A 19617-nucleotide genomic window follows, 5' to 3' on the forward strand; every position below is an offset into this window, starting at 1 on the left:
ATCATCGTACCTGCAGCAGCAACGATATTAAAGAAATGAACGACGTGTCAATGAGCAACGATTTTTCACATTTTTGCGCTCGTTGATTGTCGCTCTTTGGTGTCACACGCTGCGATGTCGCTAACAGCGCAGGATGTGCGTCACTAACAACGTGACCCTGATGATATATCGTTAGCGATGTCGCAGCGTGTAAAGCACCCTTAACAAAAGTGAAAAGGTAGGAAACCCAAATCGTGAGTGTCCCAGTCATAAGAAGCCACATCCCTTAAAGAAGTGCATTGGCTTCAGAAAGAAACTGCTCCAAGAACGCAAGGAGCTTCTGAACACGTTTTGGGTATGCTACAGATGTTGTGTTTCTACTGAACACTTTGCTAAGGACTACAAAACTACAATCAAGTGTATGGAATGTGACAGTGAGCATGTACAAGCGCTCCATCCATCTGACCTGACCCTGCACCTACTCCTTCCCCCACCACGAGCCACGGCAGGGAGGACGTAGCTCAAACAGCGAGTCATACCACAATATTGTCTTGCACAGAAGTCTGCGGAGAAGGCCTCTGGGACAAGTTCTGTGTGAACATTTGCCTGGTGAATGTATATCCCAAGGGTCATCCACGGAACACTGTGAAAGCATATGTCTTCTTGGATGACCAGAGCAACCGATCACTCGCAAGGGCAGAACACTTTGATATGTTTAACTTAAAGGGAAAAGCTTACCCTTACATCTTAGGCACCTGCAGCGGTGTTACAGAGGTCTCTGGGAGAAGGGCCAGTGGTCTTATGGCAACATTTCTTGAAAACACTGTCGAGATACCCTTAACTATGCTTGTCGAGTGTAACTAGATTCCATCCAACAGAAAAGAGATCCCAACGCCAGAGTCTGCTCTTCATTACCCACATCGCAAGGTGATAGCAAACAAGATATTAGCCCTTGACAACATCGCAGAAATCCTGATTCTGCTCGGCAGAGACATTCTCCAGCTGCACAAGGTACATCAGCAAATTAACAGACCACATGATGCACCGTTTGCCCACCGCTTTGATCTAGGCTGGGTGCTCATAGATAATGTTTGCATACACAAGATGAAGAGACCTGACAACATCTCCTCTTACAAAACGCACATCTTGCCAAATGGTCACAGCACTAATTTTCAGCCATGCCTACACCATTACTTGGTGAAAGAGAACCTGAGCGACACCAAAGGGCAACAGAAATCCTTCAACAACATGAACATGCTCCTGCCCTGGGATGAAAACCTTGGGTCAACGGTGTTCGATTCCACAAACTGAAGACAACAAGTTGGCACCTACAAGGGAAGATAAAGAATTAATAAGAGTTATGGACAAAGGATTTGCTCAAGATGACTCCAACAGCTGGGTAGCTCCTTTACCCTTCCGTTCCCCAAGAGCAAGGTTGCCAAGCAACCTGCAGCAAGCAACTGCAAGATGCTCATTTCTAAAGTGTACCCTACAGAAGAAACCAGAGATGGAGAAGTATTTAATTGACTTCATGCAGAACATCTTCGACAGACATCATGCTGAACTTGTGCCACCAATGAAGGAAGAGGAAGAATGCTGGTTCCATCTTTTGGCGTCTATCACCCTCGCCAGATCAGAGTGGTGTTTGACTCCAGTGCTCAGTATGAAGGCCTCTGTCTCAACAACCTACTCCTAACTAGGCCTAACATGAACAACAGTCTCATTGGAGTATTGATTCGCTTCAGACAAGAACCTGTTGCTATAATGGCTGACTGTAACGCGTGCCTGGATCTACAAACTCAGACGGGCTGTAATGGACAAGCTAGAGGGAAGCCACTCACCAAGCAGGACCCCTAGAACCCTGAAACCCTTTAACCCCTATACAGGGATTCGGAATTACACAGGGCCCTGGAGATCACTACCTGTGGAAGGCTGCAGTCCAAGAGAGTAGTCGTCAGGCAGGCTCAAACCAGGAATAGCAGAACAGGGACAGAATCGGCAGGCAAAGACGTAATCAGAAACAAGCAGAGGTCAAATCCAGATCGGGCAGCGAGGTACAAAAGCAGCAGGCAGGAGGATAGTCAGAAAACAGGCAGAAGTCAGCACACAGGAATCACTAAACAGAACAGGGCGGACCAGGAGCCAGGAAATCAGAACTATCTCTGGCAGTGGTCAGCAGACAGGAGGGGAATTAAGAAGGGTGTGGTGTCTTCCCATTGGTTGTGGCTAAATGATGGTAACTGCAGCTGGAAGACACACGCCACCTACAGTCAGCCAGCGGTACTGCAGATCCCAAGGAAACCTATCCCAGTGGATGAGCGGAGCCTGCGCCCACCGGCGCCGCTGGCATTGCCTCCTCTCCCATCACCAGCACTATCCACGGCAGGAACACGGCGTCGCCTGGCAATCGGAGCAGAAGTCACTGGAGCGGACTCCAGTGGTGACGTAGCACTGACATCCAGCAGATGTTTCATAGTTTCTTCTGTCTTCCTTCACAATGAAGCAATCTCAGGTTCGCATGTCCCAAAGACAACGATGTCAATAACAAGGTCATAGATTACCAGATGAAGGTCCATGTCTTCGTCAACAGCCCCTCGGCTGCTGTGGCGATCTACGGACTGAGACAAACAGCCCAGGAAGGTGAGAGAGAGTACAGATCCGATGCTCGTCAATTTGTAGAGTAGAACTTCTACGTAAACGACGGGCTCAGGTCCTTGCCTACGAGTGAAGAGGCGCCTTACCTACTCTCTAGCACACAGGAAATGCTCTCCGCATCCAACCTCAGGCTCTACAAGATCATCTCTAACAGTCAAGAGGTATGTTGTGATGTATGTTTGTTCCCTCCCTCATTCTCCATTTTGTGACTGTCCCTCCATCTGCGAGCATCATGTACATGCTCTCTGGAGAGATTATTTCTTTTCACCTGCTGCTATCTTATTCATAATACAAGATTTTCAGTTTAAAACAATCCTCTTTTCCTCGAGTCTTCTTACCAGAAATGGTCGCTGAGTTCAGTTGTCTGACAAGCCTGTATGAACGTGAATACATGTCATAAAAAGGACCCAGAAAGAGCGGTGAGACAAAGTGATGCCCGGGTCCCGTACATCAACACTTAAGGGCACTTTACACGCTGTGATATCGGTACCGATATCACTAGCGAGCGTACCCACCCCCGTCGGTTGTGCGACACGGGCAAATCGCTGCCCGTGGCGCACAACATCGCTTACACCCATCACACTACTTACCTGTCTAGCGGCGTCGCTGTGACCGGCGAACCGCCTCCTTTCTAAGGGGTTGGTTATTCGGCGTCATAGCGACGTCACTAAGTGGCCGCCCAACAGCAGAGGAGGGGCGGAGATGAGCGGGCCAAACATCCCGCCCACATCCTTCCTTCCTCATTGCCGGTGGACGCAGGTACGGTGAGTTCCCTCTTCCTGCGGTGTCACACATAGCGATGTGTGCTGCCGCAGGAACGACAAACAACCTCGCTACTCACCTGTCAACGATTTTTGGTGTTGGAGCGACCTCTCCAATACCAACGATTTTTACCTCTTTTGCGATTATTTTAGGTCACTCAGAGGTGTCACACGCTGCGATGTCGCTAATGACGCCGGATGTGTGTCACAAACACCGTGACCCCGACGATATAGTGCTAGCGATGTTGCAGCGTGTAAAGCACCCTTTAATGGACGGAGCAGATGGAAAGAGCTACGCGGCTCATCCACATGAGAGGCTGCCATAGTGGACATTTCCCTCTCTGGAGCAGCACTTCCTCTTCTTTCCAGGGTATATACACTGGCGCACACCTCACACCACAACCAATTACATATTGCTTATCTAAAATGAAAAACATACAATTCTACACAAATTTACATGACGACCGTTATCATGAATTGTCAGCTCTAGCATCACTTAGACAATTTATATAATGTTCACTGTAAAGAGGAGCAGAGCGGTGCTCGACACCAGAGCGGTGATGTCACTAAGCAGGGAAGCTCAAAGGCGCTGGACAATGGACAATCTGCAGATCGGTGACATCACTGAGGAAAGGAGCAGAGCTTGACACCAGAGTATCTGTACAGCAGTGACGTCACTGAGGAGAGTAGCAGAGCGGTGCTCAACACCAGAGAATTTGCAGAGCAGTGACGTCACTGAGCAGGGAAGCACAACGGCGCCGGACACTGGAGAATCTGCAGAGCAGTGATGTCACTGAGAAGAGGAGCAGAGAGGTGATGGACACTGGAGAATCTGCAGAGGAGAGACATCACTGAGCAGAGGAGCACAACGGCGCCGGACACTGGATAATCTGCAAAGAGGTGATGTCACTGAGAAGAGAAGCAGAGCGATACTGGACGCTGGAGAGTCTGCAGAGGAGAGACATCACTGAGCAGAGGAGGACAATGGCGCCGGACACTGGAGAATCTGCAGAGCAGTGACGTCACTGAACAGGGAAGCACAATGGCGTTGGACATTGGAGAATCTGCAGAGCAGTGATGTCACTGAGAAGAGGAGCAGAGAGGTGATGGACACTGGAGAATCTGCAGAGGAGAGACATCACTGAGCAGAGGAGCACAACGGCGCCGGACACTGGAGAATCTGCAGAGCAGTGATGTCACTGAGAAGAGAAGCAGACCGATACTGGACGCCGGAGAATCTGCAAAGTGGTGATGTCACTGAGAAGAGGAGCAGAGAGGTGATGGACACTGGAGAATCTGCAGAGGAGAGACATCACTGAGCAGAGGAGCACAACGGCGCCGGACACTGGAGAATCTGCAGAGCAGTGATGTCACTGAGAAGAGAAGCAGACCGATACTGGACGCCGGAGAATCTGCACAGTGGTGATGTCACTGAGAAGAGGAGCACAAAAGTGCTGGACACTGGAGAATCTGCAAAGTGGTGATGTCACTGAGAAGAGAAGCAGAGCGATACTGGACGCCGGAGAATCTGCACAGTGGTGATGTCACTGAGAAGAGAAGCAGACCGATACTGGACGCCGGAGAATCTGCACAGTGGTGATGTCACTGAGAAGAAGAGCACAAAAGTGCTGGACACTGGAGAATCTGCAAAGTGGTGATGTCACTGAGAAGAGAAGCAGAGCGATACTGGACGCCGGAGAATCTGCACAGTGGTGATGTCACTGAGAAGAGAAGCAGACCGATACTGGACGCCGGAGAATCTGCACAGTGGTGATGTCACTGAGAAGAGGAGCACAAAAGTGCTGGACACTGGAGAATCTGCAAAGTGGTGATGTCACTGAGAAGAGAAGCAGAGCGATACTGGACGCCGGAGAATCTGCAAAGTGGTGATGTCACTGAGAAGAGGAGCACAAAAGCGCTGGACACTGGAGAATCTGCAAAGTGGTGATGTCACTGAGAAGAGAAGCAGAGCGACACTGGACGCCGGAGAATCTGCAAAGTGGTGATGTCACTGAGAAGAGGAGCACAAAAGCGCTGGACACAAGAGAATCTGCAGAGCAGTGACGTCAAAGAGAAGAGGAGCAGAGCGACACTGGTCACCAGAGAATCTGAAGAGTGGTGATGTCACTGAGAAGAGGAGCACAAAAGCGCTGGACACTGGAGAATCTGCAAAGTGGTGATGTCACTGAGAAGAGAAGCAGAGCGACACTGGACGCCGGAGAATCTGCAAAGTGGTGATGTCACTGAGAAGAGGAGCACAAAAGCGCTGGACACAAGAGAATCTGCAGAGCAGTGACGTCAAAGAGAAGAGGAGCAGAGCGACACTGGACACCAGAGAATCTGAAGAGTGGTGATGTCACTGAGAAGAGGAGCAGAACAGTGATGGACACTGGAAAGAGCAGCGGTAGGTGATTATATTAATACACTCACATTACACTACATGCATATACACTGGAGGTAAAAATTAGAGAACAACACACAATTTCCTAAATGTTGCGCTCGTTGTGTCGTCCTATGTGATTATATCCTAACATGAGGAAACTCGCAGTATTTTAAGCTTATTTCTTAAATTGAATTTATTGTAAAGCAAATAGTTATAATGTGAATCAGATATATGAAAAAAAATATGGATCAAAATTAGAGAACCCGAATCACAATTAGAGAACACTTTCAGATCCCTGCAAGTTATTGGTGTTAATCTGACACCTGTTAATTTCCTTAACCTTCGTCCGGCTGAATAGGTACAATTGTAACTATTCCCTTTTTAAATTGCAATAATTTTTTTTCTTCGAAAAGCCGTAGAGGGCTGAAATTTCGTGACATCTCAACAGTTTTGGTCCAGAATATATTGGCCATATTTCAATAAAATATCTCCACCCCCTTCCGAGATAAGGGGTCGAGAAATTTTGGCAAAATTATGCAGCCTGACAAAGATTAATTATCTGACAAACCCTATGTAACTGGCAGGCTAACTTTCCAGTTTGCATTGACTTTCCGCTGACTGGCTGGTCTCCCTCGAAAGGCAAATGCTAGAGATGACAGAATGATGCAGAGAATCTCGATGGGTAATCGTTTCCACTCTGCAGCTAGAACTGCTCGCCAGTTCAGCACTGAACAGATGAAGGATCTGTCTCATCATACAGTGTCACGACGTGTAAGGGCATTTGGACTGAAAGCCCCACTCTACAGTGACCAAACCTCTCATTAGCAGCATGAATCACAAGGCTAGACTCGCCTTTGGTGAGGAGCATGTTGTGTGGACAGAGGAGAAGTGTCCACAGGTCATTTTACTGACGAAAGCAAGTTTAATTTATGTGGATCTGATGGAAAACATTATGTTCATCCACAAACTGTTGAAAGACTGAATCCAAAATGTGTCAAGAAGTCAGTGACAGGCGGTGGAGGAAGGGTCATGGTTTGGAGAATGTTTTCTGCAGCAGGAGTTGGACCTCTCATACAGCTACGTGGCAGAGTGAATGCAAGTGTGGATCAGAACCTTCTTCACAACATGTGGTTACTTACTTGTGTTCATCACTCAATCAGCAGCAATTTTTATGCAGGACAATGCCCCTGTCACACAGCAAAATGGGGAAAGCAGTTACTGGAAACAATTAAATGGCCACAGGCCAGAGTCCTGATCTAAACCCAATAGAAAACCTCTGGAAAATCCCTGGTGACAGAGTTATGGCCAAGAAATCCACAACAGTCAAAGAACTGTGGAAGAGACTGGAAGAAGAGTGGGCCAAAATTCCCCCAGAGCAGTGTGAGGGACTATTGATGTCCTGTGGAAGAGACTGGAAGAAGAGTGGACCAAAATCCTCCCAGGGCAGTGTAAGAGACTAGAGATGTCCTGTGGTCGCAGATGTGCTGCAGTTATTCAGAGCCACGGCCGGTGCACGTCCTACTGATTGTGACCTGCAGAACATTTACTGATCATGTCTCTCTGTGCTATAGTCATTGCTGCTCCCTAATTATCAGCAAAATAAAGGTTTTATGTTGATAAACTTTGGATCTTTTGTAAAACCCTGTTCTAGTGGCATGGTGCGCCCCTTACCCTGTTCTAGTGGCACGGTGCGCCCCTTACCCTGGTCTAGTGGCATGGTGCGCCCCTTACCCTGGTCTAGTGGCATGGTATGCGCCTTACCCTGTTCTAGTGGCATGGTGCACCCCTTACCCTGGTCTAGTGGCATGGTATGCCCCTTACCCTGTTCTAGTGGTATGGGACGCCCCTTACCCTGTTCTAGTGGCATGGTGCGCCCCTTACCCTGTTCTAGTGGCATGATGCACCCCTTACCCTGTTCTAGTGGCATGGTACGCCCCTTACCCTGTTCTAGTGGCATGGTGCGCCCCTTACCCTGTTCTAGTGGCATGGTGCACCCCTTACCCTGTTCTAGTGGCATGGTGTGCCCCTTACTCTGCTCTAGTGGCATGGTGCACCCCTTACCCTATTCTAATGGCATGGTGCACCCCTTACCCTGTTCTAGTGGCATGGTGCACCCCTTATTCTGTTCTAGTGGCACGGTGTACCCCTTACCCTGTTCTAGTGGCACAGTGCACTGTCCTAGTTGCACGGTGCACCCCTTACCCTGCTCTAGTGGCACAGTGCACCGCTTACCCTGCCCTAGTGGCACGGTGCACCCCTTACCCTGTTCTAGTGGCACGGTGCACCCCTTACTCTGTTCTAGTGGCACGGTGCACCCCTTACCCTGCTCTAGTGACACGGTGCCCCCCTTACCCTGTTCTAGTGGCACGGTGCACCCCTTACTCTGTTCTAGTGGCACGGTGCACCCCTTACCCTGTTCTAGTGGCATGGTGAACCCCTTACTCTGTTCTAGTGGCATGGTGCACCCCTTACCCTGTTCTAGTGGCACAGTGCACCCCTTACCCTGCTCTAGTGGCATGGTGCACCCCTTACCCTGCTCTAGTGGCATGGTGCACCCCTTAACCTGCTCTAGTGGCACGGTGCACTCCTTACCCTGCTCTAGTGGCACGGTGCGCCCCTTACCCTGGTCTAGTGGCAAGGTGCGCCCCTTACCCTGCTCTAGTGGCATGGTGCCCCCCTTACCCTGCTCTAGTGGCACGGTGCGCCCCTTACCCTGTTGTAGCGGCACGGTGCGCCCCTTACTCTGGTCTAGTGGCATGGTGTACCCCTTACCCTGCTCTAGTGGCACGGTGCGCTCCTTACCCTGTTGTAGCGGCACGGTGTACCCCTTACCCTGGTCTAGTGGCATGGTGTACCCCTTACCCTGCTCTAGTGGCACAATGCACCCCTTACCCTGTTGTAGTGGCACGGTGTACCCCTTACCCTGGTCTAGTGGCATGGTGTACCCCTTACCCTGCTCTAGTGACACGGTGCACCCCTTATTCTGTTCTAGTGGCACGGTGCACCCCTTACCCTGTTCTAGTGGCACGGTGCACATCTTACTCTGCTCTAGTGGCACGGTGCACCCCTTACTCTGTTCTAGTGGCACGGTGCACCCCTTACCCTGTTCTAGTGGCATGGTGCACCCCTTACTCTGTTCTAGTGGCACGGTGCACCCCTTACCCTGTTCTAGTGGCACGGTGCCCCCTTACCCTGCTCTAGTGGTATGGTGCACCCCTTACCCTGCTCTAGTGGCACAGTGCACCCATTACCCTGGTCTAGTGGCACGGTGCACCCCTTACCCTGCTCTAGTGGCATGGTGCGCCCCTTACCCTGTTCTAGTGGCATGGTGCCCTCTTACCCTGTTCTAGTAGCATGGTGCACCCCTTACCCTGTTCTAGTGGCATGGTGCACCCCTTACCCTGCTCTAGTGGCATGGTGCGCCCCTTACCCTGCTCTAGTGGCACGGTGCACCCCTTACCCTGTTCTAGTGGCATGGTGCACCCCTTACCTTGCTCTAGTGGCATGGTGCGCCCCTTATCCTGCTCTAGTGGCACGGTGAGCCCCTTACCCTGTTCTAGTGGCATGGTGCCCCCTTACCCTGCTCTAGTGGCATGATGCCCCCTTACCCTGCTCTAGTGGCATGGTGCACCCCTTACCCTGCTCTAGTGGCATGATGCCCCCTTACCCTGCTCTAGTGGCATGGTGCACCCCTTACCCTGTTCTAGTGGCACGGTGCACCCCTTACCCTACTCTAGTGGCATGATGCCCCCTTACCCTGCTCTGGTGGCACGGTGCCCCCCTTACCCTGTTCTAGTGGCATGATGCGCCCCTTACTCTGCTCTAGCAGCATGATGCGCCCCTTACCCTGCTCTAGTGGCACGGTGCACCCCTTACCCTGTTCTAGTGGCATGATGCCCCCTTACCCTGCTCTAGTGGCACGGTGCGCCCCTTACCCTGTTCTAGTGGCATAGTGCACCCCTTACCCTGTTCTAGTGGCATGATGCACCCCTTACCCTGTTCTAGTGGCACGGTGCACCCCTTTACCCTGCTCTAGTGGCACGGTGCACCCTTTACCCTGCTCTAGTGGCACGGTGCACCCCTTACTCTGTTCTAGTGGCACGGTGCGCCCCTTGCCCTGCTCTAGTGGCATGGTGCACTCCTTACCCTGTTCTAGTGGCACGGTGCACCCCTTACCCTGTTCTAGTGGCACGGTGCGCCCCTTGCCCTGCTCTAGTGGCATGGTGCACCCCTTACCCTGTTCTAGTGGCACGGTGCACCCCTTACCCTACTCTAGTGGCACGGTGCACCCCTTACCCTGCTCTAGTGGCACGGTGCACCCCTTACCCTGTTCTAGTGGCACGGTGCACCCCTTACCCTGCTCTAGTGGCATGGTGCACCTCTTACCCTGTTCTAGTGGCACGGTGCCCCCTTACCCTGTTCTAGTGGCATGGTGCACCCCTTACCCTGCTCTAGTGGCATGGTGCACCCCTTACCCTGTTCTAGTGGCATGGTGCACCCCTTACCCTGCTCTAGTGACACGGTGCACCCCTTACCCTACTCTAGTGGCACGGTGCCCCCCTTACCCTGGTCTAGTGGCACGGTGCACCCCTTACCCTGTTCTAGTGGCACGGTGCGCCCCTTGCCCTGCTCTAGTGGCATGGTGCACCCCTTACCCTGTTCTAGTGGCACGGTGCACCCCTTACCCTGCTCTAGTGGCACGGTGCACCCCTTACCCTGTTCTAGTGGCACGGTGCACCCCTTACCCTGCTCTAGTGGCACGGTGCACCCCTTACCCTGTTCTAGTGGCACGGTGCACCCCTTACCCTGTTCTAGTGGCACGGTGCACCCCTTACCCTGTTCTAGTGGCATGGTGCACCCCTTACCCTGCTCTAGTGGCACGGTGCACCCCTTACTCTGTTCTAGTGGCACGGTGCGCCCCTTGCCCTGCTCTAGTGGCATGGTGCCCCCCTTACCCTGTTCTAGTAACACGGTGCACCCCTTACCCTGTTCTAGTGGCACGGTGCAACCCTTACTCTGTTCTAGTGGCACGGTGCACCCCTTACCCTTCTCTAGTGGCATGGTGCACCTCTTACCCTGCTCTAGTGGCACGGTGCACCTCTTACCCTGCTCTAGTGGCATGGTGCGCCCCTTACCCTGCTCTAGTGGCATGGTGCGCCCCTTACCCTGCTCTAGTGGCACGGTGCACCCCTTACCCTGTTCTAGTGGCATGGTGCACCCCTTACTCTGTTCTAGTGGCATGGTGTACCCCTTACAAAAAAAACCTTCAAATGTTCATCAATGGAGATTAGATTATTTCTGAGTAAAGCCACTGATCTTGTGCTGTAATGTGCATCTCCAGTGTATACACAGGTTTAGGCTATGTGCACAAGCTGTTCTAGTGGCACGGTGCACCCCTTACCCTGTTCTAGTGGCACGGTGCACCCCTTACCCTGTTCTAGTGGCATGGTGCACCCCTTACCCTGCTCTAGTGGCACGGTGCACCCCTTACCCTGCTCTAGTGGCACGGTGCACCCCTTACCCTGTTCTAGTGGCACGGTGCGCCCCTTGCCCTGCTCTAGTGGCATGGTGCACCCCTTACCCTGTTCTAGTGGCACGGTGCCCCCCTTACCCTGTTCTAGTGGCACGGTGCCCCCCTTACCCTGTTCTAGTGGCACGGTGCACCCCTTACTCTGTTCTAGTGGCATGGTGTACCCTTTACAAAAAAACCTTCAAATGTTCATCAATGGAGATTAGATTATTTCTGAGTAAAGCCACTGATCTTGTGCTGTAATGTGCATCTCCAGTGTATACACAGGTTTAGGCTATGTGCACAAGCTGCAGATTTGGTGCAGAAATTTTCAGCATGGAATCTGCTCCTTCTGGAAGAAAACGCACCAAAGAACGGATTTATTTTGGTGCCATGTGATTTGTTTTTTAATGAAATCAATAAGTGAAAGGGCTACAAAATGCAAGAAAAAAATGCACAGTGCGCACAAAAAAATAAAAAAGAGGCCTCTTTAAGATCATTCCACACTCAGAAACCTGTGGAAATGTCACGAGAGGACAACTTTGCTCAGTGTCTCTTCGCCCGCACTTATGGTAAATATCGCGCACTTTTCTCCACTTAGAAGCCATCTTACAGTATCTGGATTGTCCGTCCCTCCCCAGAAATCCCATTCCGCTCCGGCACCTGCCGCACGTTCCCCGTCATAGATCGATTTGTCGTAGGTCACAACCTTTCCATCTCTAGAAGCGAGAACAGCCAATTGCCACCTCAATAAACCCCTCACAGGCCATGTCACATAATCAATTGCTGTGAAAAAGGTGGCGTCTGCACAAATGACGGGGAATAGTCGCAACGCTGCAATTAGGAGCAAATTATTTCACCCCCTGCACGTGAAAAAGCTCTGGAACAATGTAAGGACCAGAATAACCCAAGAGGAAAACAAACAGCAAATGAAGAAATTACTGAATGTTTTGACTTAATGATTGTTACTATTTTATTGTATTTTCTGTAGATGAATATAGAGGCAGATCATATCCCTCATCTGCCGAGCCATGAACAGCAGAGGAAGCTGCGACAAACCAATCCGTCCAGTGTGGCCCCTAACCACCGGGCACACAAGGTCATTGACACGCCGCACCGGGGCCTGGGGGCACTCGTTACTGGGCCGCAGTTCTGAATGGAGGATGTTGCTGCGGCAAGGCCCGATTCCGTGATCCCAGTGGTGTTGTTTTAAGATGATGATGGGGTTATTTATGTGACGCCCCTGGACTATCAGGTCGTCACAGGGTACTGCACAACCTATCCCGTGCAGTAATCCACCTCCCTCTTGGTTCTGGGTCCCTATCTTAATAGTGCTGCCTCCAACATCAAATCCTAGATACACCCTGCACCACACCCACCAGACACACCAGTGGACGGCTTGAGTGGAATAGAGTCGCCAACCTGGGGGGTCAGGGAGGGGAGGTGAGGAGTGTAGTCAGTCTGTCAGGAAGTGACTGAGAAGTGAGGAGTGAGGAACCCCTCAAACTGTGAGGAGCTCAGAGGAGGCTGGGACAAGTGGCTCCCAAGAGAAGCTGTCTAGGTTACAGACGGTGGTCTGGACCCAGAGGAGTTGGACCCCCGGTCGCAGGGGATTGTGGCAAGGTGCCTGGACCTGTCGAGGAGGATGGCCGGCAGCCTAGCACTGTCACCAGTCCGGGACCGAAGGTACGGCGGGGTACATGGACCCTAGGTCGGGGAGAAGCTTCAGGCAACCCGACAATTCACCTGAGGAGAACGGAGCCTTTATGATCTGTTCCCACCCGCTCCAGAATCGGGGCATTAGCAATGAGGGGGGATAGGACTTTCCAACCCAAAACGGCCCAGAAAATCCCAGGCTTGAGCCCTGAGAGCAAGCTCCCACACTTAGGCACAGTGGGGAGCGGGGCCCGGCAAGTTTCAGACTACTGTGCCACCACAATGAAGTTAAACTTAGTGCCAGGAGGCAGGTTACGGATCACCAGGCAACACTATAGGGGACGGGACCCGGACGAGCTCCCCTCAGCGGCAGCGGTACCCAGAGATTTGGTTTACCAGTTTGTCAGCATCTGCTTATGCACTGATTGAGTACGAGAGTGACCCCTGCATCCCATGGCATCCCTCACTGAGTCCCGGAGCATTCCCCCTACCCGTGGAGGGCTATGCTACCTTGCTGCCCCACTTCATCACTCCGGGTACTCCCAACGGCAGCGGCAGTACTCCCAATTACCATACACCACAGGTGGCGTTGTGAAGCCCCGCATGTGCAGTGTCGGTGCATTACCTTCAGGGACTCCACTTGGATAGAACAGTCTGGTCACAGGTAGGAAATCTTCTATTTGTCGTGACGCCACTCTCAGAATTGCGGTCAGTGGGGACCGCCACTGCAGATTAAGGGATGCCTGGGGCTGATGGTGGGTGCAGTCAGTTGTAGTAGCCTCCTGAGAGTGAGGCAAGCCCCAGGGCCCTGTGTAGGTGTGTAGAACCACAAGGCGCAGAATAACTCCACACAAGCAGGATGTCTTTCAGGGGTTTTACTCACAATTGATGGCAGGGTGAGTAACCCGGGCGTAGCTGGGATGAACCAGGCTGGAACCAGGTGTCCTTCAGGCTGACTGATGAGGGTGACTACCGACTCGCCTTCCTTAGCCCTTGGTGGTTTGGGGTAACCCCGACTTTTAGTCCCTATGGGGGTCACCCAGGGAAGTAACTGCTCCCCTCGTTTGGTTGCCGTTTGCTTGTCGCCTGGACCAGATCACTCCAGCTGCTTGCCTCCTGTGAACTATGGGCCCTAACTGTGGCTACGTGGCTGCGGCTTTTGGGTGTTGTGGTGTGGGCTTTGAGGGCCCCACACCGGCAGGTTTAGCAAGGAAAGGTGGATCTATCCTCGCTCCGGGATCTGCCGCCCGTTTGGGCCTGGTACTCCCTAGCAGTCTCCTTACTTCCCACCCCGTGCTCTCTCTTTAGCTAGAGATGGATTTCGGGTAGCACTCCTAGGTGACCGTTCTCCCCCGTCGGTAGCCACTGCGCGGGCGCTGTTAGACGACAACAGCCCCAGGGGTCTGCTCCTCTCTGAGCTCCCTGGACTTCTGCCCTAAGCCGGCTCACTGCTCCTCCTCTCCTGTTCTTGCCTACGCCACCTAGCAACCAGGCTCTCCACCACACCCCTTGAGTGGAGATGGAGGCTTTTTACCCCCTCCACTATTCCAGTGGAGGTGAAGGCTTTGCCCCCTCCTGGGATCCCCAGGGGTCCTCTCAAAGGTACATGTGTGAGACCTGATCACTATGCGCCTGTGTAGTCACACCTCGGTCAGCCTTCTGGATTACCTGTATTGTACTGTCCCCAGCATGGGTGCAGTACTCAGTGGTGCCTGACCAGGTCAGGGGCGCCACATTCCCCCTTAGTTATCACCAGCACGTCCTCGGGCTGCAAGACAACATTTTAAAATGCATAAAACAGTAAAACATGGTAAAACTTTTAAAACCACCAGGTACCATACATCACCACCCTCCACCCACAAGTCCGTTAACCCACCCAAACCCTTTCAGGAGGCAGGTCACCGGTCCTTTTGGTAACCAGATCTGGGCCATCTACTTCCCCAGACCTTTCCTCCAATCTGCCTCTCCCGTTGGCCGCGCCTTCAGCCACTTCTGGCAGGATGTAGAGGCGGCTTTCATGGGCTGGTGGTCTTCAGGGCATACCTGGCCTGGTGAAGCCGCGCCTTCAGCCACTTCTGGCAGGATCCAGAGGCGGCCTTCACAGTTGGTGCTGACCAGGTACCCTCTTTGTGGTGGAGAGCCAGGCCCCATAAACAGGCATGCTCTCTGGTTACAGGTAAGCCAAGGCCCTATATACGGACGTGCTCCCTGGTTGCAGACGAGCCAAGCCCCTAAACAGGCTGGCTCTGGTGGTGGTACCTTTGGGGTAACTATTTACACTGCGAGAGTTTGTGGCTATAGCCAGTTCATAGCCTTAAGGTTCATTTCTCACATTAGTTTATGTGGGCACATCTCTTAAACAGTAACGTTTCAAAACTCCAAACTGGTCAAACAGTAACTTCTCTTCTTACTTTATGCAGATTCCTCCTCACCAGGGCTTGGGCCTGTAGGGCTGCGGCACCTGTTGGTTTCTTGATCTCTTTCATCGTCCGTAGTGGTCTCATCAGTGGGTCCTTTGTCTGTTCTTTCTCTATCTCTGTCTTTTCTTTCTTCCTCTGTGTCTGTTTCTTTTTCTTTAGGACATGGCGTAACATCTAGTGCATACCAGCCTCTTTCTCCTTGATGCATTGTAAATTGCACTGTGTCTCCCATCCTTAGGTTTCTTCCAGGATGTCCTCTGGGCAAATGAGCTCTAACGTCTCTTCTGTTGACAAAAATGCCTTCTTTCATACCAGGTGCTACTATGAAGCCGTATCCTGATTTTAGGCTAAAATCTTCCACTACTCCTCGACAAAGGGGTCCTCTGACCTGGGCTTTGGCCCTTCTCAGGAACCGTTTTTCCTCTAGGTCTCTGGCCGTTATTTCATCTCTCTGCTCTGGGGACTGCGGTGCAGGGAAAGACTGGGTTCTGTTACGGCGCCGTGTCTTGCGGACTGGATTCTGCGGGGTACAGCTTACAAGCTCCCAGGTGAGGCTTTTGGGCAGATCTTCTTCAGCAGAGGGTATCGGGTCTTCTTCGTCCCAGCGTGAGTATGGCAACATCTCTGGCTCGGGGTATGAATCCACTGCTGATGGCTCCGGAGTCAGCTCCTCAGCTTCCTGGCCTCCCCTCCCCCTTAGTTCTTCGGGACACTCCTGTCGTGGCAGTGCTGGGGATGGACTTTCATCAGCAGGCCCGGGCGGGGGACTCTTTGGCGTGGTTGCTGCAGAAGTCGCCTTGGGGGTGTGCGGAGGTAGCAGATACCGATCCACCATCTCCTGTGGGAACTTGGCCTCCAGGTCAGCCTTCAGCTTCCAGTATTCGGGGTCCGCACCTATCAGGGACTTCCTAGCAGGGACCTCTTTAGACTGGGGAGCGGTGTCTGCTCTGGCCTTGCAGGCCGGGGTAAACAATGGTACGTCTGTCTTGTCTTGGCGGGCCGCGCCCGGCATGGCGGCGGCCTGGTCTTGGCGGGCCGCGCCCGGCATGGCGGCGGCCTGGATCAGCGTCGCTGTTGCAGCTGGCGTCTTAGCGGGCTTCGCTACTATGGCCGGTTCTTGGCGGGCCGGGCAGGGCATCGCTGCGGCGGCCTGGATCGGCGTCGCTGTCGCGGCCTGGATTGGCGTCGCAGCTGCGATGGGATCTTTGCAGGCTGGGCTGGGCGTCGCTGCAGCGATCTGGGCTTGGCGGGCCGCACCTGGCGTGGCTGCGGCCTGGTTCAGCACCTCACTTGCGGCGCGGACGAGCGTTGCTGCTGCGGTGGGGTCTCGGCGGGCCGGGCCTAGCAAGGCGGCGGCCTGGGTCAGCGTCACACCCGCGGCATGGATGAGGGTCGCGGTGGCAGCCGGATCTTTACGGGCCGAGCAGGGCATCTCTGCGGCGGCCTGGGCTTGGCGGGCCGCACCTGGCGTGGCTGCGGCCTGGTTCGGCGTCGCCGCGCCGGGCGCCTCTTCAGGGACCGCGGGCGTGGCAGCAGGGATCGGGGCACTCGCGCTGGCAGGGGCAACACTGGACTCACCCATCGTTGGCAGCATCGGGGTCTGAGTCGTCACCGCCCGGTCTGGCACTCGGCGCGCGGTTCTCCCCTCATAGGCCTGAACCGCCGCGGCCATTTCCAGAAACTCCGTACGTCCCGCTCTGATCTGCCTTCCGACCCTGGCCTCCAGTTGATCGCAGAACTCGGCAAGCTCCCGACACCACCAGGCAGTGGAGCCTGGCTCTGGGTCTCTGTGTTCAGACGCCATCTCCTCTAGCAGCAGGCTTCTGGCTCCCTTTCTGTCCCGACGTCTCTGAACGCCTCCGCTCCCTTCACTGGCGAGGTCAGGACTCTGCAGGGGATCTCTGGGTAGCCACACCTCTTCGTGGGCGGTAACTTCTCCCAGCGCGGGCTGCTGTTGTTTTTCAGCGCGCTTTTCATGGTGGCAATATGGCGGCGCTTCCAATTTTTCAAGCGGACCGCCCAGGCACATGGTCACCTGTCTGAACAGGTCTAGTCCTTATCCTGTTCGTGACGCCAAATGTGAAGCCCCGCATGTGCAGTGTCGGTGCATTACCTTCAGGGACTCCACTTGGATAGAACAGTCTGGTCACAGGTAGGAAATCTTCTATTTGTCGTGACGCCACTCTCAGAATTGCGGTCAGTGGGGACCGCCACTGCAGATTAAGGGATGCCTGGGGCTGATGGTGGGTGCAGTCAGTTGTAGTAGCCTCCTGAGAGTGAGGCAAGCCCCAGGGCCCTGTGTAGGTGTGTAGAACCACAAGGCGCAGAATAACTCCACACAAGCAGGATGTCTTTCAGGGGTTTTACTCACAATTGATGGCAGGGTGAGTAACCCGGGCGTAGCTGGGATGAACCAGGCTGGAACCAGGTGTCCTTCAGGCTGACTGATGAGGGTGACTACCGACTCGCCTTCCTTAGCCCTTGGTGGTTTGGGGTAACCCCGACTTTTAGTCCCTATGGGGGTCACCCAGGGAAGTAACTGCTCCCCTCGTTTGGTTGCCGTTTGCTTGTCGCCTGGACCAGATCACTCCAGCTGCTTGCCTCCTGTGAACTATGGGCCCTAACTGTGGCTACGTGGCTGCGGCTTTTGGGTGTTGTGGTGTGGGCTTTGAGGGCCCCACACCGGCAGGTTTAGCAAGGAAAGGTGGATCTATCCTCGCTCCGGGATCTGCCGCCCGTTTGGGCCTGGTACTCCCTAGCAGTCTCCTTACTTCCCACCCCGTGCTCTCTCTTTAGCTAGAGATGGATTTCGGGTAGCACTCCTAGGTGACCGTTCTCCCCCGTCGGTAGCCACTGCGCGGGCGCTGTTAGACGACAACAGCCCCAGGGGTCTGCTCCTCTCTGAGCTCCCTGGACTTCTGCCCTAAGCCGGCTCACTGCTCCTCCTCTCCTGTTCTTGCCTACGCCACCTAGCAACCAGGCTCTCCACCACACCCCTTGAGTGGAGATGGAGGCTTTTTACCCCCTCCACTATTCCAGTGGAGGTGAAGGCTTTGCCCCCTCCTGGGATCCCCAGGGGTCCTCTCAAAGGTACATGTGTGAGACCTGATCACTATGCGCCTGTGTAGTCACACCTCGGTCAGCCTTCTGGATTACCTGTATTGTACTGTCCCCAGCATGGGTGCAGTACTCAGTGGTGCCTGACCAGGTCAGGGGCGCCACAGCGTCATGAACCATATCTAAATTCCCCTGTACATACTCCCCTTTCATTTGAGTTGCCGCACAACCCCAGTTCTGGAGACCCTCAAGCCATAGCGAACCCGGATCCGAGCAGCTCGGCTGCTTCCACGGGGGCGGCACATTTACAGGGGATAATAGTTTGTGACGCCACCTGTGGTATGCGGCCAGTATGTGCCACTGCTGCTGGATGAGACCACTGGGGCAGATGGTGACGCAGCTGAGTTGGTATAGCTCTCCACAGGTGGAGGTTATTGCTCGATACTCCTAACTCGCACCAGCTCTGTGTTATGGTTCATTACTCGTAACTCGCACCAGCTTTGTGTTATGGTTCATAACTCGTAACTCGCACCAGCTTTGTGTTATGGCTCGGTACTCGTAACTCGCACCAGCTTTGTGTTATGGCTCGGTACTCGTAACTCACACCAGCTTTGTGTTATGGTTCGTTACTCGTAACTCACACCAGCTTTGTGTTATGGTTCGTTACTCGTAACTCCCACCAGCTTCGTGTTATGGCTCGGTACTCGTAACTCACACCAGCTTTGTGTTATGGTTCATTACTCGTAACTCCCACCAGCTTCGTGTTATGGCTCGGTACTCGTAACTCGCACCAGCTTTGTGTAATGGTTCGTTACTCGTAACTCGCACCAGCTTTGTGTTATGGTTCGGTACTCGTAACTCCCACCAGCTTTATGTTATGGTTTGTTACTCGTAACTCGCACCAGCTTTGTGTTATGGCTCGGTACTCGTAACTCGCACCAGCTTTGTGTTATCGCTCAGTACTCGTAACTCGCACTAGCTTTGTGTTATGGTTCGGTACTAGTAACTCCCACCAGCTTTGTGTTATGGCTCGGTACTCGTAACTCGCACCAGCTTTGTGTTATGGTTTGTTACTCGTAACTCGCACCAGCTCTGTGTTATGGCTCGGTACTCGTAACTCCCACCAGCTTTGTGTTATGGTGGTTTGTTACTCATAACTCGCACCAGCTTTGTGTTATGGCTCGGTACTCGTAACTC

This window comes from Anomaloglossus baeobatrachus, chromosome 8 (assembly GCF_048569485.1).
Source record: "Anomaloglossus baeobatrachus isolate aAnoBae1 chromosome 8, aAnoBae1.hap1, whole genome shotgun sequence".
Classification (NCBI taxonomy): domain Eukaryota; kingdom Metazoa; phylum Chordata; class Amphibia; order Anura; family Aromobatidae; genus Anomaloglossus; species Anomaloglossus baeobatrachus.